Source organism: Portunus trituberculatus, chromosome 16, assembly GCF_017591435.1.
Source record: "Portunus trituberculatus isolate SZX2019 chromosome 16, ASM1759143v1, whole genome shotgun sequence".
Lineage (NCBI taxonomy): Eukaryota > Metazoa > Arthropoda > Malacostraca > Decapoda > Portunidae > Portunus > Portunus trituberculatus.
The window spans coordinates 11,977,945-12,002,944 of NC_059270.1; the positions used below are offsets into that span (position 1 = coordinate 11,977,945).

At 39.6% G+C, this 25,000-nt stretch overlaps 1 protein-coding gene and 1 long non-coding RNA gene across 2 annotated transcripts in view; both read left to right on the forward strand.

Annotated features, from left to right (window-relative positions):
- The window catches only part of LOC123504592, a 9,942-nt gene extending 8,838 nt beyond the window's left edge, over positions 1–1,104 (forward strand). Inside the window, exon 2 of the long non-coding RNA XR_006674879.1 lies at positions 876–1,104. This is a non-coding gene — a long non-coding RNA (uncharacterized LOC123504592). The remainder of the gene's footprint in view (positions 1–875) is intronic.
- LOC123504587 (probable 3',5'-cyclic phosphodiesterase pde-5) overlaps positions 1–25,000 on the forward strand; it is a 219,726-nt gene that overhangs the window by 110,338 nt on the left and 84,388 nt on the right.

Here is a 25,000-nt window from a genome sequence, read left to right on the forward strand (position 1 = left end):
GTTGCCTCATTGTTTTTTATATAATTCATTCTTATCACTTGCTTCACTGTTTGACTCACTAACTAGCAAAGGTTGTCTCATCATATTTCCTATAATTCATTCCTTCTAAACCCTGAGTCACTACATTTCAAATATTTGTTCACCTTTGCCTCTCTCATTCAATTTTTTCTCTCGATATCTATGTATGTATTTATTTGTTTATTTTTGCCTTCATATTCATAGTACATTAAAAGTTTCTCTCCCGATCTCATTCATATAAAATGACACATCATCCTTTACATTTTTCATTCATTTAGGTATTTCGCTCATCCTTTTATATTTACTTGTATTCCGTGTCGTCTGCCTCGCCGTTTCTATGGAACATGAATGCATTTCTCCGTCAAATATACTCACACTGTGTTATATTCACACTATCCTTCCATTTTCCACTGAGTATATTATGTTTCTCTTCTTTGCAATCTTTTCCTGGCGCATTCCCTCGTCTCCCTTTTCCTTTCCCAGTATGTAAACATGGACAGGTATTCCTCCGCCAGTAGCAATTTCAGCCACATATTTGTGTATCTTTCATATAAATTCCACTTTTTGTTTCTCCTAAATTTCTCCCAATTCTCTTTGCCTCCCCAGTCATTCAGATTCTTTTTTTTTTCCTTTCCCGTGTGTCAATATCGTTTCGTTTTTACAGACACAAACACTTCACACCCACACCCACATCCACACCCACACCCACACAGACTCTTTCCAACCCCTTCTCTCTTTCTCTATCGCGCTCTCACGGGATTCCCACCACTATGAACTGGCTCAGATGAAAAGACTTGGGTGAAAACAAAAGACTGCGCATGCGAAACGTCCAGAATCTCACGTACTCTCGCTTCTAGGAACCATCACGGGGAAACTACAAGTCTAATCCTGCTGGCTCAAAATATCCTGGACGTGTTCACAGGCTGACTAACAGAGGGAGGATAAAATAAAGTCGTAGCGTGCTAGTAAAAAAAAAAGAGGGAAAGATATGAAGGTAGTGGACGTGGTGGAAGAATAGGAGGTGAAGGACGTGAAAGAATAGAAGAGGATGAAGCAAAGGAGAAAGGGGTTGAGGAGGTGCAACAAGGAAAAGAAGGAAGAAGAAGAAGAAGAGGAGGAGGAGGAGGAGGAGGAGGAGGAGGAGGAGGAGGAGGAGGAGGAGGAGGAGGAGGAGGAGGAGGAGGAGGAGGAGGAGGTAAAGGAGAAAGAGGAGGAAGAGGAAAAGGAGGAGGTGGAGGAGGAGGAGAGAAGAAGGAGGAGGAGGGTAAAGACAAACAATAATAACGGAAACTCAAAATAAAATGACAGGGAGGAGAGAGAGAGAGAGAGAGAGAGAGAGAGAGAGAGAGAGAGAGAGAGAGAGAGAAAGAGAAAGAGAGTGAGGGTAACACTTTTAACCGGAACAATAAAATGAACGTGAACAAAGGCAGGGAAGGACAAGAGGAGTTCTAAAAGGGAGACGTGGCCAGCGGAGACGTGCCTTCGTGAACGTGCCCTGGAAAACGTGCCCTTGAGACGTGTTCCGGGAAGTGACCCATTGAGGAACGTGCCTTCGGGAGACGTGCCCCTTGGAAGACGTGAGTGTGTAGGCGGACTAAGAGAAAAGGAGACTGCTGGGGATTATTAAGGACGTAACACAGAGGAGATCACCAGAAGAGCCTCCAAAGTGCCCTGTGACGTGTTAAGGCGCCCCCCGTCCCGTCCCCTACAATGGCCATGATGAGCTGTCTGCTGGAGGAAGGGGGCCAGGAGGGGGTGGTTGGGGGCGGAGGAGTTGGGGTTAAAAGGGCGCCTGTCCCCTTACGACGCCGAAGGTTAGGTGAGTATAGAATGTTTCATTTATTTACTTTTTCCTTGGTGGTGTTTGGAGTTTCTGTAAGTTGTGGTGATGGGAATTTAGTTTTCACGTTTTCCTTCTTCAGGTTTTTTTTTTTTTTTTCATTTATTTATTTATTTATTTATTTTTTTAGGTGACATCTGCTGTAAAAAATGTGTTTGATTTTCTGGGGCCTAATTCTGAAACACTTCTTTGCCCCAGGCTCTCCTGATTCAAAAGGCTCTGGTTGAAGTGACGCGGCTTTTTAAGGGTGTTTTGATATTTATAGATTCAATTGAACATACCTTTTGCATTATTAACAGAAAAAAAACTCTTGTGAATCCAGGAATTTATATTTGTGGCATTTCAAAATAGTCGTCGCGAGAGAGAAAGGTACCTGAATGCGTCCCCTGATGGGTAAGATTCAAGGCTTCATCAGACTCGCTGACCAAGTTGTTAGTATATCAATTAGAAGCTTTTGAGATAAGATTAGAATAACTTTGTGAATGGGTTTGATATATGAAAATAGTAGGGTTTTTTAATACATGGCTACCACGTGTAAGCCTGATGGATTCTTGCAGCTTTCCTTATTTTGCTGTTGTTATATACACACAATAAGGAAAGAGTTATAATGGTTAATGTGCTGCTTAGTGTGTTGTGTTACAGAAACGTACGTTGCCATCTTATATATAGGGTTATTTCATAAAATGCCATGAAGGAATAAAGAAGGATGTGATGCACTAATCCCAGAAAGCCATGTACGTATACTTGTGACGCAAGGAGGAAATGCCCTCACACATAATCCGCAAACCCGTTCCGCTCTGTCTTTAATTATTACCTTTTCTTTTTCTTAACTTTTGAAATCCAGTTTTCTACAGTTTTAACGACGAATTCTCTCTCTTGTTGGAAAACTTGGACTGAGACAAGAGACCGAGAGACAGTGAGATCACACTCAACGCTTTAATTGCCACAGTTTCTTTTCAGCTTTGCATAACACACACATTCTCTCTCTCTCTCTCTCTCTCTCTCTCTCTCTCTCTCTCTCTCTCTCTCTCTCTCTCTCTCTCTCTCTCAGCAAAGCGTTGTCACCAAATATTTAATAGCTTTTTAAAAGTTTGTGGTTTAATTTCTGATAAACAAAATTGCACAGAGCTACTAGAATATCAATCACGTGTGCCATCATTGGTCAAACGGTTCATTATACAATACACTTTACCCGTTCCTCAGCGTCCAGCAATATTCCGGTCCCGCATTGCGAAAAAAGCAGAGATAGATAGAACGAGAGAGAGAGAGAGAGAGAGAGAGAGAGAGAGAGAGAGAGAGAGAGAGAGAGAGAGAGAGAGAGAGAGTCAATTTCAGATTACAAATACTGCCAATGTGATTTTCATGAAGTATTATTTCAATCTAGAAATGAACTGTCTGAGAAAATGTGTTTACGTCGTGCTTTCTTATCATCAACTTCCGTACAAAGTTTAACTGGCTTTTCTTTTTTTTCCGTTTCGTCTGTATTTCGCTCCCTACGACCTTATTTTCCGGGATGTGCGTCTGTGGCTGGTATTCTCAAACACTTTTACTCTTCAGCTCCACTATTTCAAAAGGTTTTATTTAAATTGACACGAGTTTTTAAGGTTATTTTCACGGTTCTACATTATTAACAGAAGAAACACTCTTGAAAACTCGGCTAATCATCTTTGTGGCCTTGGAAAATAGTTGTGGTGAGAGAACAAAGCGTTTCTGAATACGGACGTGTGTTTCATAAGTCTGTTGAATGTGACGCGGGGCTTGAAACTGATAACAAGTGTGAGCGTTATCATTATTTTCACACGTGCTTCATTTACTACATTCCTTCATCAATCTGCACTTACTGATAACACACACACACACACACACACACACACACACACACACACACACACACACACACACACACACACACAAGTAACCATACGGTGCGACCAATCACTTCTTATAGAGAGTCAACAGCAATGTAAAGTAAATAGATAAATAACTAAAAAAATAACATAAAACGTTAAAAAAATGTAATATGTTTTGGAATTGCGCTTTTTAAATAACCTTATGCAAAGCAGCTTTCCTTATCCGAATCCACAGGGAGCTTCAACAGATTAGATAAGTTTATGCATAATGATGAAAGATAGCTAAAGGCACGAATGCTTCATATAGATACCGCCACGTGTAAGCTTGATGTCTTATTGTGACTTTCCTTAGCATGTTCACAACGATAAAACTTCAATTTTTCAAGGTCAGAACTACTCCGCCATGGTACAGTGGAACCATGCGTGCTTTGGGGTCCAAGGGGTCACCAAGCGCGCGAGTTCGAATCCTGTCCACGGTCCGAGTGTAGGTTGGGCTTCCTCATCGGGGCAACGGTTTCCTAGTGGGTGGGGTTTGAGATAGGAGGTACCACAAAAAGTATCCCCTTTAGCCCATAAATTCCCGTGAAAAGCCCACATGGTATAAATAGAAAAAAAAAACATGATTTTCTTATTAGCGTAATGGAATCAGTGTTATGGTATTGAGATTTTCCTTAGCATGTTCACAACGATAAAACTTCAATTTAAAGCCAGAACTACTCCAAACATATGATTTTCTTATTAGCGTAATGTGGAATCAGTGTTATAACGTCACAGAATATTTCATTATAATTTGATAAAAGGGAAACATTATGCTGGAACAGACGTCCATTCCCGGTCCCTATCGTACAATGTCGGCTAAAAGAACTAAAAAGACTCTTTGTCAGACTTCCAGGGCATATCATACGTCATTCTTTTATATGCATTTTTACGTTTATAAGCGCTCCACGACTGAGTTCCTAAAAGGTTATTGTAATTCACTGTGGTTCTCTCTCTCTCTCTCTCTCTCTCTCTCTCTCTCTCTCTCTCTCTCTCTCTCTCTCTCTCTCTCTCTCTCTCTCTTCTACACTCTCCCAGCCAAAACCAATCCAAGCTCTCTCTCTCTCTCTCTCTCTCTCTCTCTCTCTCTCTCTCTCTCTCTCTCTCTCTCTCTCTCTCTCTCTCTCTCTCTCTCTCTCTCTCTCTCTCTCACACACACACACACACACACACACACACACACACACACACACACACACACACACACACACACACACACACACACACACACACACACACATTAAACTTTCAACGCACGGTAATTAAACCTGTTCGTAAGTTGTGCAGCTTTTTATAAAAACTAATCTTCTTCCCTCTTATTATTCGACTTTGATGTTGTATTTTCTTTTCTCTTCTCTTCTTTTATTCCCTTCCTCTTGATCCTGGCTTTTATAGATCCTCCCTTGGTTCAAGCTTTAAGTAAATATATATATATAGTTTTTTTTTTTATTCTTCTATCCCTCAGGTAATTAACTGGTTCCTGATTTTAATTTATCACGTCCAATTCCAGTTTTAGTGCATTTTAGTTGAATAAATTTTCTGTTCTGCTTCTTCCTTCACTCCTATTACATTATATTTTCCTTTATCTCAAATTAAAGTCTTAAGTTCTGTCAAGTTCCTCTCCCATTTTTTTTTCCCCGCAGAGGATTCCAGTGTTATATTAATTATTGTGGCATTTATCACACTACCTAACTGTTCAAATTCCTTTCCCACTTTTATCATCGCCTCTTCTAGTGATCATTTACTTGTGAACACTAAAAGAAAGAGCGTGCAATAGCCATCAAGAATAGTGGTACTGCATATTGGGAGAAAGGAACTGTTGGTATGTAGAATATAGGAGAGAGAGAGAGAGAGAGAGAGAGAGAGAGAGAGAGAGAGAGAGAGAGAGAGAGAGAGAGAGAGAGAGTATTCAAGTATTCTTACCTTCTCCAAACACTCTACCTCCTCCAACACGAATTTTTACCTCATCTGGAAAGAAAAAAAATACAAGCAATGCATCAGAATGAAAGTCAAATAAAAGATATAAAAGGAAAGAAAGGTTAAAATGAAAAGGCTCTTAATTTTCTCTTCCTTTCTGTGAATTTCCCAATTTTTTTCATTCAACTGACTGGATAAATAGACAAAAAATTCACGTAAAAAAAAACTGTTCGTCTGTTTCTTGACAACCCACCAAAATCAGCAGCACGAAAAAAGAAACTATCCTTTTCACAATATTCCGGAATCAAAGCCAGAAAATTTGTTCCAGTATCTCACTTTCCGTCAGATTATGTACTCTCCCCTTCTACACTCTCTCTCTCTCTCTCTCTCTCTCTCTCTCTCTCTCTCTCTCACCATTTAAAACTGTCTTGTATGGTCCGTTTCCATTATTCGGTACTATAATTCTAACCAGCTGATAATCACACGTTCTTATGAAGTAAAACAAAAAGTACAAAGAATATGAAGCAAAACAATAAAAAGATGGACTTACTCCTGTTATTCTGCTTAGTCTCCCCTCGAGCCGGTCTGGTTTTCTGTCATGCGTGTTGCCTTGCCTTGGGTCAGGGCGAACCGACTTACCAGCATGCGGCCGCCAGTGATCCGCAAACCTCCGACGTGAGTAGTTCATTTGGCGCGTGATCCTCGTGTCCCCGACCCCACCAACGCCTGACCGCATCACCACCACCGCCACCTCCTTAAACACTGCTGTCATCCCCGTCGCATCCCACCATACACCACCACAAACCACCACACGTCACACGCACCCTCTTCACATATCACGTCACTTGGAAGATCATTTGTTTTGCTGTCATTGCTCCTTCTCAGCCACACCATGTCCCCCACGTGCTCAGCGACGCAACAAGTCAATCAGGGCTGTTGCTGCTGCTGCTGCTGCCTCGTGTTTCTGCTGTAGTTGTTGGTGGTTGAAATCTCTCTCTTCTTTTTCTAACCTTTTCATCCAGTGTTGCTGCAAGTTTATCGTGTTAGTAGTTGAATCATTTAGTTGTTAGTCTTTTCTTTCTTCTTTCATTTATTGGTTTTCTATATTCTTGTTTTTTTCCTTCTTTTTACCTTCTTTTTTGTTTTCTCTCTTCCTTGTTCCCCTTTTTTTATTTCTTTTTTATTTTTTTCAATTTTTCATTCCCCTTTCTTAATTCATTGTTTTCTTCTTGTCATCTCTCTGTTTTCTCTCTTCCTTTTCATCAATTTCTCATTTCCCTTTCTTCATTTACTGCTTCTATCCTGACATCTCCATTCTCCTCATCTGTTCTCTTTTGTCATCTCCTTGTTTTACTTTCCTTCTTTCCATTATCTATTACCTTTGTTCTTTTCTCTCCCATTTCCTTCTCTTCTTACATACACGATGACTTACTTCAATAAATGGTTTTCGTGCACCAATTAAAGAACAAACAAAATAGTAAATATTAACAGAAACAAAGTCACATGAATTATTACTCTCACATGTGTTTATGATTGAATAGTTTTCTTTCGCAATGATCGGGAGTGTCAGTAATTTTCGAAAGTAAGAATGACAACAAGACTTAAGAGAACGTTTTGTGTAGTAGTTCCTCCAAAGGTAATGCAAAGAAAACGTGCGTCACAAACGTTCATGCAATTTAGTGCCGCCTTCCACCCTCGCTACTCTTAAACACAACATTGCCATTTGTAACAAACCACTTCCATCACCACAATTAAATATAACTACTTAGCCATCATTTTCCCACCACTACCACTACCACCACCACAACCACACCACCACCACCATACCACCATCCGGCCTCCACCACAGCTCCTCAACACGTCAAGCTCAAGTAAGATTTATGTATCTTCAGTACTCCTCAGCTCCCCTCTCCAACCATAAGAAGGGCACACTACTGGCCACGTGTTCACCAAATTCTTGCTTAGATAAGGACATAAGAACATAAGGGAAGCTACAAGGAGACTGCCTACACGTGGCAGTCCCTGTATGAAACATGCTTTGCCATCATTTTATTTTAAATCTTCTTTTGAAGCTCTCTCTAATGACTCAGCTCTGACATCTTGAGTACTTAGTCTATTCCATTCATCTACCACTATGTATTTTATACGAACATCTTCTAAATTCATCTTTATGAACCTTCATCATTCATTTCTTGTCATGTCGTGATTATTGACCTTGAAAAATCCGAGAAATTTGAGACTGTAGAAAAAATAACAATTTTCAAGTGTGTTAAATATAATCAGATCTAGTTACCTTCCTTATTGCTTCCCCCTTTCCCCTTATTGTGTAACTGTGCGTCACCGTGTTTTAGATTGGGCTACCAGCGTCACCACGAGCTGTTTGGTAACACTGGAAGTGATGCAGCGTGATGTTATCTGGGGTGCAGTTATATTGCCTCACGTGCAATATGGTGCGTCATGTTCTTCTATAAATTACCAAGTCATGTACCGTTAACTCTTACCAATACCAAAGCATCGATTGCAATGTTTGATTACCTTAAGAATATTTTCTTCATGAAATTGATTTAAATCATCTAGGAACTAATTCAACGTTACTTCATTGAGTTTATTATAACGTGTTGCAATCCACTATTAAACTTTTTTTTTCTACTTTTACATCAAAGCGCTCATTTTATCATATTCTAGAACTCTTTAGAATATTTGATCAAGTTATTGTAATGTTTTTTGTTATAAAGGTTTCTAAGTAATTCAGTGACCCTTGCAACACTAATATATATATATATATATATATATATATATATATATATATATATATATATATATATATATATATATATATATATATATATATATATATATATATATGGAAGACTGGCAAAGGTTAACAGAGACGGTCAAACAAAAAGATCCACTGAGACGTGACCCTAATGAGCGCTAGAGTCCCAGCGCTACAAGTGCAGATCATGACATCAGAAGTAGTACTGATGTCAACACATGTCCTGCAGATGAGCACCTCAACCACCTGCGTTGTTCATTAAACCTACACTCGTCTTTCTATTGTATGGTAATTATGGTGTGCATGTTCGGTAAGTCTGCGCTAAGACATGTAGACTCGACATCACGTAAAAGTTTTAGGTTCGCTTTATTCTCTTTCTCCTTTTCAGCGTAAATTTGTTCAGAGTTTGTTCATTGAAAGTATGTATCTTTGTGCTGCATCTCCTGATTTCCTAAAGAAACACCACACTACACGACACCAACATAATCAGACAACACAAAATCTGCTGAGTTAAGAATAATATGTTTTCGCTAGCACATCACTTTGCTTTGTTCCTTTTTTCTGTTAAAAAAAAAAATTCCTGTACTCTACTAATCTATGTTATGAAAACTACTCCACATATCTTGAAAATTCTGTCATTCGTAATAATTTTTACAACAAAAGTCTTTGCTATTTTACCAAAAGGGGGACACGAAAAAGGGGGGAAAAAATGAAGGGATACAAAATCAAAAAGATCACTTCAAAAGACTGAAACATTGGTGGCAGGAAGATAGGGAGGTTATCTCCATTCAAGACAGGGTAAAGAAAAGGTGGGAATAGAGGCATACAATATAGCTGTGCGAGGCCTCTTGTACAGTACAGAATGTCATGTCCATCCGCTAAATAGCGTCTCGTAATGCACTGACAATCACTAATATCTCTTCATTCAGTAAACAAAAGATAACAGGCCCCGCCTTTACATTTCTTTTCATTACTCGGAGGAATATTGACGGGATAGTGCCGTACGTCACACTCTTCAACTAAACAACATCTGCCAATGCGCTGTCTTTTCAAGGTAATGGATCATCCGTTTGAAAGATTTCCTGTCATTGCTCGAAGGAATGCTGACGGCGTGAACTCGTGCACAGTAAAATACGCAATGCCTTTCAGCTATGTAAGTAGCATCTCGCAGTTCTCTGTCAATTACTGGTCTCTTTTCAAGATAGTCATTCCAACCTAAAGGTAACCCAATTATTACATGGAATGCTATGGGCGCCACGCTAATGTACTCCCTCGAGTTACTCACTCATAATCACACGTCACCTTGTGACGTCATGTGTTGACTTCAGTGATTATTGCGTCAACCACCCACAAAAAATATGTAACTTTCTATAAAGATTTTATAATCATTAGTTAAATTAATAACTTGACATTGTTTTAATTAATATATAATATATATCACAATTAAAGCTTTTCTGCATTTGTACTAGGAGGAGGAGGAGGAGGAGGAAGAGGAGGAGGAGGAGGAGGAGGAGGAGGAGGAGGAGGAGGAGGAGGAGGAGGAGGAGGAGGAAAAGAGGAGTAGGAGGAGGAGGGTGGTCTGGCTGATTGATCTATTTAAGGTTTATCAACAAGAGGAGAATTAGGGTAATGATAATAACAGATTTTAATGCATAACTGACTGTCCTTATCTACAACTGTGTGTGTGTGTGTGTGTGTGTGTGTGTGTGTGTGTGTGTGTGTGTGTGTGTGTGTGTGTGTGTGTGTAATTCACCTCGGTCGCCTGCTGGTCACTCAGCCAGTCTTCCCCATTACGAAGCGAGCTCAGAGCTCATAGACCGATCTTCGGATAGGACTGAGACCACAACACACTCCACACACCGGGAAAGCGAGGCCACAACCCCTCGAGTTACATCCCGTACCTATTTACTGCTAGGTGAACACACCCCACACATTAAGAGGCTTGCCCATTTGCCTCGCCGCACCGGGACTCGAACCCGGCCCTCTCGATTGTGAGTTGAGCGTGCTAACCACTACACTACGCGGTGTGTGTGTGTGTGTGTGTGTGTGTGTGTGTGTGTGTGTGTGTGTGTGTGTGTGTGTGTGTGAACAAGTGTGCACATAGAGTGATGACCCATTTCAATGAGGTGTGTAAACTAAGCAAGTAGAAATGCAAAGTGTGAAATGTGTGTGGACTTGGCCAATTTCGCCAATAAATGTAGAAACATGAGCATAAAACTGCCAGCAGCAGCAGCAGCAGTGGCAGCAGTAGCAGCAGCAGTAGCAACAACAGTAACAGCAGAAGCAGCAGCAACAACAACAGCAGCAGCAGCAGCAGCATCAGTGGCAATAGTAGCAGCAGCAGTAGCAACAGCAATAATAACAGCAGTAGTAACAGCAGCAGCAGCAACAGCAGCAGTGACAACAGTAACAGCAGCAGTAGCAACAGCAGTAATAACAGCAGTAATAACAGCAGCAGCAGCAGCAGCAGCAGCAGCAGCAGCCGCAGTGGCAGAAATAGCAGAAACAGTAACAGTAGCAGTAACAGGAGCAGCAGCAGCAGCAGCAGCAGCAGCAGCAGCAGCAGCAGCAGCAGCAGCAGCAGCAAGAACAGTGGCAGCAGCAGTGTTGTTGTTGCAGCAGCAGTGCAGCAGTGCAGCAGCAGCAGCAGCAGTAGGTGGCAGGTAGTGGCAGCAGCCAGCACCAGCAGCAGCAGCAGCAGCAGCAGCAGCAGCAGCAGCAGCAGCAGCAGCAGCAGCAGTGGCAGCAGCAGCAGTGCAGCAGCAGCAGCAGTAGCAGCAGCAGCAGTAGTAGCAGCAGTAGCAGCAGCAGCAGCAGCAGCAGCAGCAGTAGTAGCAGCAGCAGTAGTAGTAGTAGTAGTAGTAGTAGTAGTAGTAGTAGTAGTAGTAGTAGTAGTAGTAGTACTCAATGTCGTGCAAGTAATAGCTTCAGTAACAAGAACAGCAGTAACATTACTTTATCTTGTAAAGTCAAGTCATAAAGTTAACATAAGGGAGAATGTTGGCCCACACTAGAGAAAGAATGTGGTGGAGGCTTATATAACAGAGGGCGGCACTTGTGCACAAACCTCGAGGCTGGAGATGTAAACGTCCCACAACAGGAATCTAACAAAGTCTTTGCGGGAAGGAGAACAAGGAGAGGAGGAGAAAGGGGCCAAATGTCGCTCTCTATTATGTGATGACAAAGTGATGATACATTATGAGTCTGACGTCGATCATGAGCAAGAATATGTGAAGGACAACAACATAAGACCATCCTCAGGGATATATGCCGTAAACATTGTGAGGAGGATAAACATTCAGCATTAAAGTATTGCTGTCGAGTGAGGCAGCATAACAAAACAGTGAGTGAGATGGAATAGTAAGTAGTAAATTAGCTACACTTGAAGCAGGCAGTGTTGAGATGATAGAAAAAAGGGCGGGAGCTGCTTATAAACAGTGCGGTGAGATGGCATAAAGAATTGAAAACACTAGTGCAGCGAAAGTATATAGGAAGAGAAAAAGCTAAACAAAACAGCAGATTGATATTGTGCACCGAATTAGGATCTGTGTACTGGGTTGGTATGGAAAAAATATGGACATTTAAACAAGACAGAGTGTTAAGACAGTATAAGGAGATAAGAACATACGGAAACAGGATCATTTGGGGATTGCAAAATGTCATGTCAGGTCTACAAAAGGAAATTCCGAAACACTTAAAACTTACAATCTACCATCGTCACTCATAAATTAACTTCTCTTGAAACTACTTACTGTATGTTTAGTCCATTCATCTAACACCTCATATCTCACCCAACGTTTTCCAGTTGATTTCTTGAGCCTGAATTTGTCAAGTTTCAAGTCATTCATATGAACTCTAACTTATCCCTTGAGTAAACGGATCATACTTTGCATTTCTTCTGTCGAACTACTTAACCCATTCGAACACTCCAGTCATATCGGGAGGTGAAGGATATTCTCTACGATGCGAGATTGAAGCTGTTAAATTTGCATTCCTTAAAGAGAAGTAGGTTAATGAGAAGACCCCAGGAAAATATTGAAGCGGTATAAGGGTTATAACAAAGGGTACATAGACAAAGTTCTTAGCATCAGTACCCAGGACAGAACCAGAAATGACGGGTTTAAGCATGAAAAATTTAATGAATAGAGTTGTTGATAAATGGAACTCAGTAATCAGGTTGTTAGTATTAAGTCATTAGGGAGCTTAAAAATAGACAAATATATGGATAGAAACGATAGATGGAAACAGGTAAGTATGTTAATAAAGGGACTCTCACGACTATGCCTATTAGTCTCTTGAAGCTTCCCTCATATTCTTATCTTCCTTTGTTCTTATGTCATCACGCAATCTATAAGTCTTTCCCACGGCTTCAGTGAGCAAAGCAATATTTTGAGGTGGTGTACAGGGAGGTAAGGAAAACGTGAGAAGAAGGTGAATTGAGATGATGTATTGGGGTAGAAGTGAGTTGAGAGAGCACAGTGAGGAAGATGAAAAGAAAGAATAGAAAACAGCGACTCATGTGAGGAATGTTGCTCGTAAAAAAATAAAACACTCTACACACACACACACACACACACACACACAGTAGTAGGAGGGTGGTGTGAGATGATGGAGATGAAGCCAAAGGATAGAAATGGGAAGCTGGAGGTGATGATCGTCAATAATTTTTTTCCATAAGGCTCTGTTTTTTGTCCTTTCCCTCAGAACTCTCTTGGATTATCTCTTATGCAGTACTCACATCTATTATCCTGTCTTCTCTTTTTCTTGCATCAGTCCATATTAAGTTCTGTCATTGATCATACTATCTTCTATTAAGTCGGTGAAGTGTGCTAATCCTTAATGGACAAGTCAAGCCAGCCACCTGTTACAAAGTATAATAGAAGCTGTGTCCGTGTTAAGATCAAGAAGAATACTGAATGTGCTGGGTCTGAGTTGAGGTAGCGGGTGGAGCAGAGTTTTTGGGCAGTACACTCGTACGCTATGTGGAAAGTTTTAGTCATAATTTTTAGCAAAGAAAATGAGGATGAGGGAACAGTTGGTGGGACTGACTGGTCGGCAACACAAGTTATGACATTTTGAGACATTAACTCTCATTTTTTTCTCTTTCTCTCTAATTAGATTTTTTTCGCTCCAGCTACCGGTTCTTGTTTTTTTTTTTTTTTTTTTGGCCTGCTTCATTCAAAAGTAATAGAGACATCAAAAGTCAGACGATTATGTTCTTGTTAAGTCGCGTGGCGTGTGTCGCTCTAGAGAGTAATGTAATCGATCTATATAAATGGATATGACCTAAACTAACTTTGCCGGCAGCGAGACGAGTTATCACTTTTGAGGCACTAATACTCAGTTTTCCTCTTCCATTTTCCGTTTCCACTTGAAATGAAATAAGAGAGGTATGTATTCCCACCCTCCCAGCGCCTATCCCAGCTTTTTTTTTTTTTTTTTTTGCGTTTTCTTACCAAAGCAATATCAAAGGTCAGAGGATGGAGAGCACATTTTCTTTTTAACAATTTGCTACATTTTCTGTAAGTCGCGTGGCGTGTGTGGCGCTATCAACGCTATTGCAACGTTAGACTCGTGATCTGTGAGTGGATACAAACTAACCTTACATAACATAAACTAATTTAACTAACAATGATACGTAACAAATATGATACATAAGAAATAAACATAAAAACAAGCAATGAAAGAAAAACCTATCGAATCACAGTATCAAAAAGTTAATGACGAAATAATCCAGTTAACCTTTCCCCGTCCATCGGAAAGCCTGCAGTCCTCACCTCCAACAACACTCTGCATAGAGGGAAACACTTCTTCGAGAGTGGCAGCCATATCATCGAACGTCGATTTGTGTGAGCTTTTTTTTTTTTTTTTTTTTTGCTGTACAAATTCATTTTAAGGTCCCAGAGGTGCTCTTTTTCCCTCATCAACTCCATCTTCTCTACATCGACACCACATTTTCAAACCTTTCTCCGTGACGTCACAACGTAAACAAAGTCGTAAATCGACTGAACAAAGCCATCATGTTGGTTTCGCTTTACAACTGATTTCTCTAGTCGTTAGGTACCGATATTCAGTCGGAAATTTTACCGATTTGCAATTTCAGTCGTATATTGACACGTGTGAACTCACCTTGAGCTCTGAAAGTATCAACTCAGCAAAATGAAGCAGGAGATGAAGAAAAATAAAAATGAGACGAAGCAAAAAAGAAAAAAAAGACGGGACAGTGAAAGTAAAAGAAGAGAAAGGCTGAACGAAAAACACTTCCAGGAAAACAACCTAAAAAAAAAACACGAAAACAAATGAAAGCGGAAGATTGGGAGAGAAAGAAAAGGCAAAAGATCTAAGAAGACAAGAGAAGGCAAGAGAAAAGAGGCACACTCGATAAAAGCACGCCAGGAAAAAACAACAACAAAGAAAATGTGGAGAAAAGTATCGAGACAAGAACTTAAGGGGAATTACAAAGGTGAGCAGGGAGGGCAAGTGGGGAGTCTGGGTCAGGAAGTCCCAAGGTGCAGGCGTCGATCACCAAGGACCATGAAATAAGACAAAAAAAAAACTATAATTATATGAATGAGTGGTGAAAATGCCAGAAAATTAACACGTTTATGGTCTGTCACTACTTCACCAGTTTTCAGCATTTTTCATTGATTTTTTCATACCAGGCTAGAATTTTCCTAATATTATTTATGAAATCTAGAATGGAAGGCGCCGCAAATCAGAAGACATAAGAGCACTTGACAATCCCTCCATGAAACATAATTACTTATTTCTACCTGTCATCCTCATCTATACATTTTACCTTTCTTTCAAAGTTCTCTTATGGCTCTACACTAACAGTTTGATTACTGTAGACTGTTCTATTCACCTATTAAGGTATTCTGAGAACCAATTCCCTCCTATTCCTTTCTTGAACCCATTATTTTTTGCCTTATCCTCATTAATGAACGTGGAAATGTTGCTTCCTGTACAGACGGTAAGACGTGCTTCCTGTAGTTCAAGTGTAGAAATATTTCACGATGATAATAAGTATATTTCAATAAACATTCCAATTTGTGCGGAAGATTTGTGGATAAGGTGGTGAGCGTGGGATCGGGCAGACGTCCACGCGTAGGTTCGAATCCCACCACGTACAGCCTTAAACATTTTGCCATTTGTCGAGTGGTTTAAAGTTACCTACATGTCACCATGATACCCAGGTTCTAGGTGGTTACACCCCAAGATGAGCTTGGGTGGTGATATGGGCTCTAATATGGGTACCACTATAAATAAAATTGCCTGTGCCACTAATGGGCGGAAGCTGAACAACGCTTCCTCCACACTCTTGAAGTGAGCCTACAGGCGCTATAGGCCTCAACTTAAAAAAATAGATAAAAAAATAATAATGAACAGTGAACATAGATTTACCCATTCGATACTACGAACAATTTCTAAACCTACTAACGGCATATCCTTTGTTAGGAAAAAGGAGGTAAACATATATTTCAGTGGACGAATATATAGGGATTTTTAACCTCTTGATAAAGAGAAAAACATGTTAAAACTTAATCAGCTAGAACGGCAGAATAAGGGAATAAGGATAAAGGAGCTAATCAAGACACATTAGGAGTGAAGATAGACTTGCTTGCATGCATATACAGAATCTTCTCTCTTGCTGCATCCATCCATGGCCATTGTACACAGTAAGCCTCATCCAGTATTCCAATCTTGTCTTGTTGCGTCAGGAGGAACACTTAACAAACATTCCCTTTGCCTTCATGTATGCTGTTCACTCGAAATGTAAAGAGATTTGATTTTAAAGATTAGCAACACATGGCCACTTAAACCATTGCCTTCTTGTGTGTACTCTGTCAATACTAATATTTGAATTAAATCTTACTCTTCTCTTTATTTAATACACAAGAGAGGATCCAAGACCAATAACAAATTCAAGAAAAATTATCTCAAATTTTTTTTCTCGTAAAAGAATAAGAAGGAATACAATACGTAGAAGAGACAATTAATGTTGAAATTAGATTAGGTTAGGTCTAGTTAAACTGGGGTTAAGTTTGGGTGAAGTTAGATTTAAGTTTGATCAAATTAGGTTTGGTTAAGTTAGGTTACATGAGGTTAGGTTACAAAATAGGAAGGGATGTTTAACAAGTTCATGCTCGCTGGTGTCTTGGCTGTAATTGTTGATTTGGATTCCCTCTCTGAAGAAGACAAATAGCAAAAGATTAGAAATGTGGAGTATTTCTACTTCAGCCCGCGCTTCCCCCTCACCGCCACATTCCACCAAAATTAATATAAAAATTCCTAATACCAAATTCTTTTCTCGCGCGTCATTTCATGTGGAAAATAAACACTTGACTCGGTAGTGAAAATGACCCTGTAGAAATTTACTATTATAGTTGGTTATAAATCGTAAGGTAATCTCTCTCTCTCTCTCTCTCTCTCTCTCTCTCTCTCTCTCTCTCTCTCTTCTGCGCCATGTGAGAGCAAACACTTATCTTGAGTCACTCCCTTAAAAAAAAAAGTTTATAGTGAAGTTTTGATTTTTACTTCCAAATGATGCGGGACACTTCCTCGTCCTCTTGTTCTTTACTCAATTAATATATTCCTCAGTAAAATGCATCGATCAATCTGACTCCTTTCCTGTTACAAACGTCCTTGGCTGATCTCCGCTGCATTGTAAAAATCGTTTCGGTGGAGACAGAGGAAACAAAGAGAATAAGAGGAAGCGAATAAAGAGAATGAAGAAATAAAAGCTACGAGTGAAACAGGTTATTTTTGCCTCATTTTGGAGTATAACAGAGTTTTATACGAAAGTTAGTCTGGAAAAAAGAAAAAAAAAAACATATTGGTGATTCGAGGGGAAACTGCAGAAGGGTGAAACTACATACATACATACATACATACATACATACATACTCATCCTTTTTGCAGGGAGATAGTAAAAAGAAAATAAATAAGTAAAATGAGCGATTGAATCAGTGAATAACAAGCACATGATAATAAATAAACATATGAAGACCTCCACTCATAACTGCGTGACTAATATGCCAGTGAATGTTATACAAATGAACTAAAAAATGATGAATAAAAAGTACGCATGAGAATTTGAGACGACGAGACGAGTACTATGCACGTGCCCGACACACACACACACACACACACACACACACACACACACACACACACACACACACACACACACACACACACACACACACACACACACACACACACACACACACACACACACACACACACACACACACACTTCTCAGAAAATAAATGAGAAAATAAAACAAGTTAAAATAATGAAAGCAGTGAGAGAGAGAGAGAGAGAGAGAGAGAGAGAGAGAGAGAGAGAGAGAGAGAGAGAACAATTAAAAGGCTGGGAAGAAGCGAGTAGCATAAAACTCATTGTTCCACTAAACCTGGCGGAAGACAAGACGAGAGAGAGAGAGAGAGAGAGAGAGAGAGAGAGAGAGAGAGAGAGAGAGAGAGAGAGAGAGAGAGAGAGAGAGAGAGAGAGAGAGAGAGAGTAAATGACAAGAGATAAACAAGCGTGAGGAACAGAGAGAGAGAGAAAAAAAACAAGAGCTAAGAAAAGAAAGGAAGAAAAAGAAAGAAGATATAAGGAGAGTTAACAGGAAAAGAAAATAGGAAAAAAGAAAATGGAAGGAAAAAGGAGGAAGAAAACAGTTTGACAAGGATGAAGAAGAAGAAATAAATAGTAAATAAAGAAGGGAAGGGATAATAACAGAAGGAAATACGAAAAAAGACCACAACGAAAAAGAGGAAGAAGGAAGAAAACTACGAAGAAGAAGAAGAAGGAAAGCACGATAAGGGATAAGTGAATGAAGGAAATGAAAATAAAAAAAATAGAAAAGAAAGAGGAAAGATAGGAGAAAAGGGACAATGATAAACAGAAAGATAGAAAAGAAATCAATCAGGAAAGTAAAAGTAAAGGCAAAATAATAACATGCAAGAAAAGAATGTTGAGAAAAGCAAAATAAATGAAGGATGCAGAAATGAATGATAAAATGAGACTGAATAGAAAAACGAGGAAAAATAGCAGATTTCAGAAAATAGTAAGAGAGAGAGAGAGAGAGAGAGAGAGAGAGAGAGAGAGAGAGAGAGAGAGAGAGAGAGAGAGAGAGAGAGAGAGAGAGAGAGAGAGAGAGAGAGAGATGATGATGATGATGATGGGGGAAGGAAAGATATTGAAAGAGGAGAAAGTGAAAGACGCAGAGGTGGAGGAGGAGGAGGAGGAGGAGGAGGAGGAGGAAGAGGAGGAGGAGGAGGAGGAGGAGGTGGTGGTGGAAGAAGAAGAAGAAGAAGAAGAGAATGAGAAAGGTGTGCTCTTCCTTGTTTTACCTGCACAACCACCACCACTGTTAATTAAAGCAGTGCAGCGGTGGCCAGGTGATATTCGCTGAGAGAGAGAGAGAGAGAGAGAGAGAGAGAGAGAGAGAGAGAGAGAGAGAGAGAGAGTGGGAAGAGTAAAATGAGACACAAAAACAAGAAAAAAAAAACATTCTTCGTAGTGATGAAAAGCGAGGAGGAGGAGGAGGAGGAGGAGGAGGAGGAGGAGGAGGAGGAGAAGGAGGAGGAGGAAAAGGAGGAGGAGGAGGAGAAAAAAGGAGGAAAAGGAGGAGGAGGCATCAGTCTTGGGGGGGTAGCGCTAGTGGTGGTGCAGGAGGACAATGAGAATAAATTACTACAAGGCAAAACAAGGAGAAAATTGACGTTCCTTCACTCAGACTCATTAGCTGGGAGTGGACGGGCGAGGCAAAGCAAGACTGTGTTTCCCCTACGCAATCAACTTCAATGAACATCCATGACAATACTAAACACATCAATCTCATTAGCTAAGTTCAACGGTCCATACTCTCTCTGAAACACTAGAATGATGTTTTGAAAGCCCACTGTATGATTAGTTTGAGGTTTCTAAGGTTACTCTGTATTGATTGAAGCCAAATTAGGGACGAGAAATGAGCAGCTTCCCAATCAGCTTTTTTTTTTTTCTTTTATTTCTGTGATACCAGTAATTAGTGAAGAGTAATTCAAGCAGCTTAGTTAGGGCCTGCGATTATTTTTCTCTTTGTAATCCTTTGTTAATGAAAAATCGCCGAAAACTGCAATATCTTTCGGTATTTCTGTTCAAAGTAGTTAGAGTATGACGCTGAAACTTTACCGGAATCTTCCATCTTTTCACCAGTCCATCAAATCATTAATTAGTCTGTGTAACTTTAACCCTTTCAATACTGGGACACATTTTGATCTTGTGTACGATAAGATCATTTTATTGACATCAGCAAGGGTTTATGCCGGTCAGAAGATTAATGACTAGAGTCTTCACTATTTCAATCCCCCACATAAGTTTCTAAAGCTCTATAAAATCACCAAATACTAAGCAGAATGAATATGGAAACGCGTCATGGTACTGAAAGGTTTAATAGTAAAGAAAAAAATTACAGGTGAAGTAAGTAATCCTTTAGGCTCTTTAAATAGGCATGTTTATACAAGAATTGCCATTTGTAAGATTGATAACTTCTTGCCACTTCGCTTTATGTATGTTCTTATGGTCTTAGGAAGCTACGGTGTGGGATGGAAAACTGTAGGAAGAATAAAAACTTCAAGTGTGTAACTGTGGGTTTATTGACATACTGTAGGACGGTTCGAGCGATCCATGGTTTTTCACGTGCAGGGTCGAGGAGACGTGAGCGGCGGGTTGCAGACTTCAACTTTTATTGGAAAGGAGAGCTTTATCTAGAGTTGTGGCAGCTATCTTCATTTCAGTTTTCCTCGTATATCTAACTTTGAAATGTTTGAGCTACGTATTATCGTTAAAGAAAATCCGCTCTGTCTCTCTCTCTCTCTCTCTCTCTCTCTCTCTCTCTCTCTCTCTCTCTCTCTCTCTCTCTCTCTCTCTCTCTCTCTCTCTCTCTCTCTCAGGATGTGTAACTTTAATTTTTCAGTTTTCCTTCAGATAATATTAACGAGAAGATATTACGCAATTACTAGAGAATAATTTGCAATCTATATCAAAATTGTGGTGATTCCTTACTATTGTATTTATTGTCATGAAACCAAAAAAAGAAATGAAGAGATAAGAAACGAAGGCAGAATAAATGAAGAAGATAGAAGAAAGATGAAAAGAGGAAAAAGAAGAAGGGAAGAAAATAACAAGTCGGTCTACTCTGGAATAGTCATTTATACCCTCTCAACTCCATATTAGATATCTGGGCTGAGGAAACCGGAGAGCGCAAAACAACAGGCCAAAAAAAATAGGAAGAAAGAATTAGCACCAGGTACTCTAACCTGAGTCAAAACAAGAGGAAAGGAAAGATGTCAAGAAGCAGAGGGACGCGGAGCCAGAACAGGAGAAAGGGAAAGTAAATTATCAAGAAACAAAACAGTAGCATATATATATATATATATATATATATATATATATATATATATATATATATATATATATATATATATATATATATATATATATATATAAAATACATGTATGTATATATGCATACCAAACCCCCACTTACGTTTCATCCTAGAGTGGCCCGATACCGTGCTTCCATACCTTTACTGGTGTTCTAAAACAAATAACTCGCCCCTGGGAGGATCCTATGCGTGAGTGTGAAACGTAAATGGTACGTATGTTAAATGTTATGAAAAAGATCATTTCCTTAATGAATTAGGCATTCTCAAATTACTGTATACAAATAAGAGAGCAATGGAGAGAATTAGCCAACAGCAGACAGCAGTAATATTATACACACGCAGAGGTCAAGGCTTGACCTGAAAAAGTTGAAATGAACGGAATAACTTAAATAACTGGAGCCTTAAGCGTAATGCAGTCTATAAAATCAACTATCTCATGTTGCATCTCATGTTGCATCTCTTGCTATCTTTTATCGCTATTTTCTTGATAACTGTTCTACTGATCTTGCTAACTGCTTGCCTCCCTTCCCCCTGCGGCCTCGCTGCACAGGTCTCTTCTTTCTCTTACCCCTATTCTGTCCAACTCTCTAATACAAGAATTAACCATCACTCTCAATCATTCATATCTTTCTCTGGTAAACTCTGGAACTCCTTGCCTGCTTCTGTATCTCTATCTTCCTACGGCTTGACTCCTTTTAAGAGGGAGGTCTCAAGACATTTGTCCCTCACTTCTGGATAACTCTTATGAACTTAAGGGATCTGGCAACCCAGTGGGCCTTTTTTTTCATTTTTTGTTGCCCTTGGCAAGTTGCCTCCCATGCATGAAATAAAAAGAATGTGTATATAATGTTTTGTGTTTTCTATCAGAGGGTTTGTATTTTTTTATATGGCATAAGAGGATTTACTTAATTACGGAATATATTTGGTAATTCAAGTGATGCTGATATCATGTGGTTTTTTTACAAACTGAATGTTATTTGAATATCATCTGCTTTTATGAATTTGATATTGCTTGTTTTCACACGATGATTGCGATGAATATTGATTATGTTAACGAGACGAGATATAAAGCGACATCAAACAACTTTGAACAAATTGAAGATGAGTGCAATATTGGAATTCTGATTCTCATGAAATGTAAATAATCAGTAGTGTTGATTAAAGTATGAAAATGCTGTGAATATTCCAGCAGCCTTAACAGACAAAATCAAAGCAATATCTCGCTTTAAGCTAAAATCATTTCACAATTTTGATAAATTCTTCCTATTTTTTTTCGAATATTTTCTGAGATCAGTATTTCCCAACACATAATCCTGAAGTGCCCATCAAACTGCTGCCATTCTATCACACGCAAACAAAATGGAAAGCACGAAACACGAAACACTATTCTTGCCACGAAATGTTTCTGTACACATGTTCATGGACAGTTTTCCATTACCAATATGAAGGTGATGGTCCAATGGAGGCGAGTTTTGATAAGGATATTTCGATTGCATATGTTTAGACACCACCCACACACACACACACACACACACACACACACACACACACACACACACACACACACACACACACACACACATACACTTTCAGAAACAAAAAAATTGGATAACATTTTGGGAAACTTTTTATATTTAACTTTTTATTTTATTCTTGTTTTCTATGAGCGGCAAATTGAATGAGATCTTTTCTCCTTAACTTTTTTTGTACCCTGGGTTGGTCTTATTGACACTGAAAAAATAGTAATAATAAAAGAAATGGGGGAAAAACACCTCCTCCTCCTCCTCCTCCTCCTCCTCCTCCTCCTCCTCCTCCTCCTCCTCCTCCTCCTCCTCCTCCTCCTCCTCCTTCTGGACTACTTACTATTATCATTACTACTTTTATTATTTCTACTACTAATACTGCTCCACCACTCCCATCACCACCACAACCACCACCACCACAACCCCCACCACCACATCCTCTTTCTCCTCCTCATTTCATACCACCACCACCACCACCACCACCACCACCACCACTACTACTACTACTATCAAAAGCCATCTCTACTACCACCATCACATCAAAAGCTCTCTTAATCAGGATGAAATGATTTATCTCCGAGTACTTACATCAAATTCTCAGCTAATGAATCCAAACCGTTCTCCTACTTTCGGTTTCATTCCTGGTCGGGAAGGCACGGAAGGGAGAAGTAGGCAAGGCATCAGGGTTAGGCGTATGAAGGGAAAGAGAGATGGATAAAGAGATAGAGGGAGCACGAAGGAAGAAGGATGATGGAAGAAAAGATGGATGAGAGAAAGGAAGGAAGGGGCGATAGGAGAGATGAACTTGTGTGGTGAAGAATGTGAATGTGTATTGTGGTGTACAATGAAGGCTGGAGGGGTGAGGAGAGAGAGAGAGAGAGAGAGAGAGAGAGAGAGAGAGAGAGAGAGAGAGAGAGAGAGAGAGAGAGAGAGAGAGAGAGAGAGAGAGAGAGAGAGAGAGAGAGAGAGAGAGAGTACAAGACTTGTATACATAGACTTTATATACGCCCTATAACATTCTAAAATCTCAGACTTATATGAAAACTAGACACAAGAGAAACGAACACTCACACACTCACACACACACACACACACACACACACACACACACACACACACACACACACACACTGATGACCACACTTGAAAGGAACACCATAGTAAAAAAAAAAATAAAAAATGAAGAAGTTTCCTCCATTTTGTGACAGTTCTTACAAATAACAAGGAACCACTCATCATTATAAATTCCATCAACCCTTAAAGTTTTTCCCGGTTTTAACTTCCAATAAATAGTCAATCACATTTTTTTTCAGACACGCATGACAATAAACCTGTGGCCTTGAGAGTACGAGTCTATTTTTTATATCAATACTTCCAAAAGATTTAAGAAACAAATACGATCCACAGTATACGAGATCTTTTGTTTCCCACACAGTATAGGCAGAGGAGACCAGCTTGTCCGCCAGGCAGGAAAATAAAGACTGCAAAAATAGATAGAAAGAAAGATAGATAGATAGATAGATAGATAGATACATACATACATACATAGGAGACGTAGATAGATAAGTATAAAATAAAACAAAAATGCCATAAGTAAGTAAAACATGAATAAAAGTGAAAATATGTTGAAAATTAAACAAAAAAGCAATCTTAAAGTCTCTACTAAGTGTCTCCACCTCCCATCCTCCCTCACCTCTCTCTCTCTCTCTCTCTCTCTCTCTCTCTCTCTCTCTCTCTCTCTCTCTCTCTGTATGTATGTAATTGTGTGTGTGTGTGTGTGTGTGTGTGTGTGTGTGTGTGTGTGTGTGTGTGTGTGTGTGTGTGTGTGTGTGTGTGTGTGTGTGTTCACGACACTTAGTCTTAGTCCTGTCACTAAAACCTTGTCAAAATTTCAAACCATGCTTTTCCATATGCACAGTTGTTAAATATGTGTGTGTGTGTGTGTGTGTGTGTGTGTGTGTGTGTGTGTGTGTGTGTGTGTGTGTGTGTGTGTGTGTGTGTGTGTGTGTGTGTGTGTGTGTGTGAGAGGTTACACGACAGTGCGGTATGTGAAAATCTATTTGTAAAGATAAGTTACAATAAACAGAGGGTCAATTTACCACACAATCAGAAAAAGAATGATGAGGTCTAAGAAGAGAATAATATACCACTTAGGTGTTCAATACTTTTTGGTAAATTTCCAAGTGAGAGCGTAACTTAATGATAATCTCCCATTGAGTCTACTAGTCCTGCTTGAATTCCTTGAAGAGAGAGAGAGAGAGAGAGAGAGAGAGAGAGAGAGAGAGAGAGAGAGAGAGAGAGAGAGAGAGAGAGAGAGAAATTAAAAAGTTAGTAAAATAACATGCAGAAAAGGATGAAATATAAATAGAATAATGCAAAAGAAAAAAAATAATGAGGAGCACCAAGCGAAAATGTAACCACAAAGAAACTCGTACGAAAACACTTAAGGTTCGTTCAGATTTAGAAGACAACAATACGGGCAGAACACACACACACACACACACACACACACACACACACACACACACACACACACACACACACAAAAGAATGAGACACGTGGCGAACAAAAAGCTTCTTGCATATGCTTTGAGTTCACGGT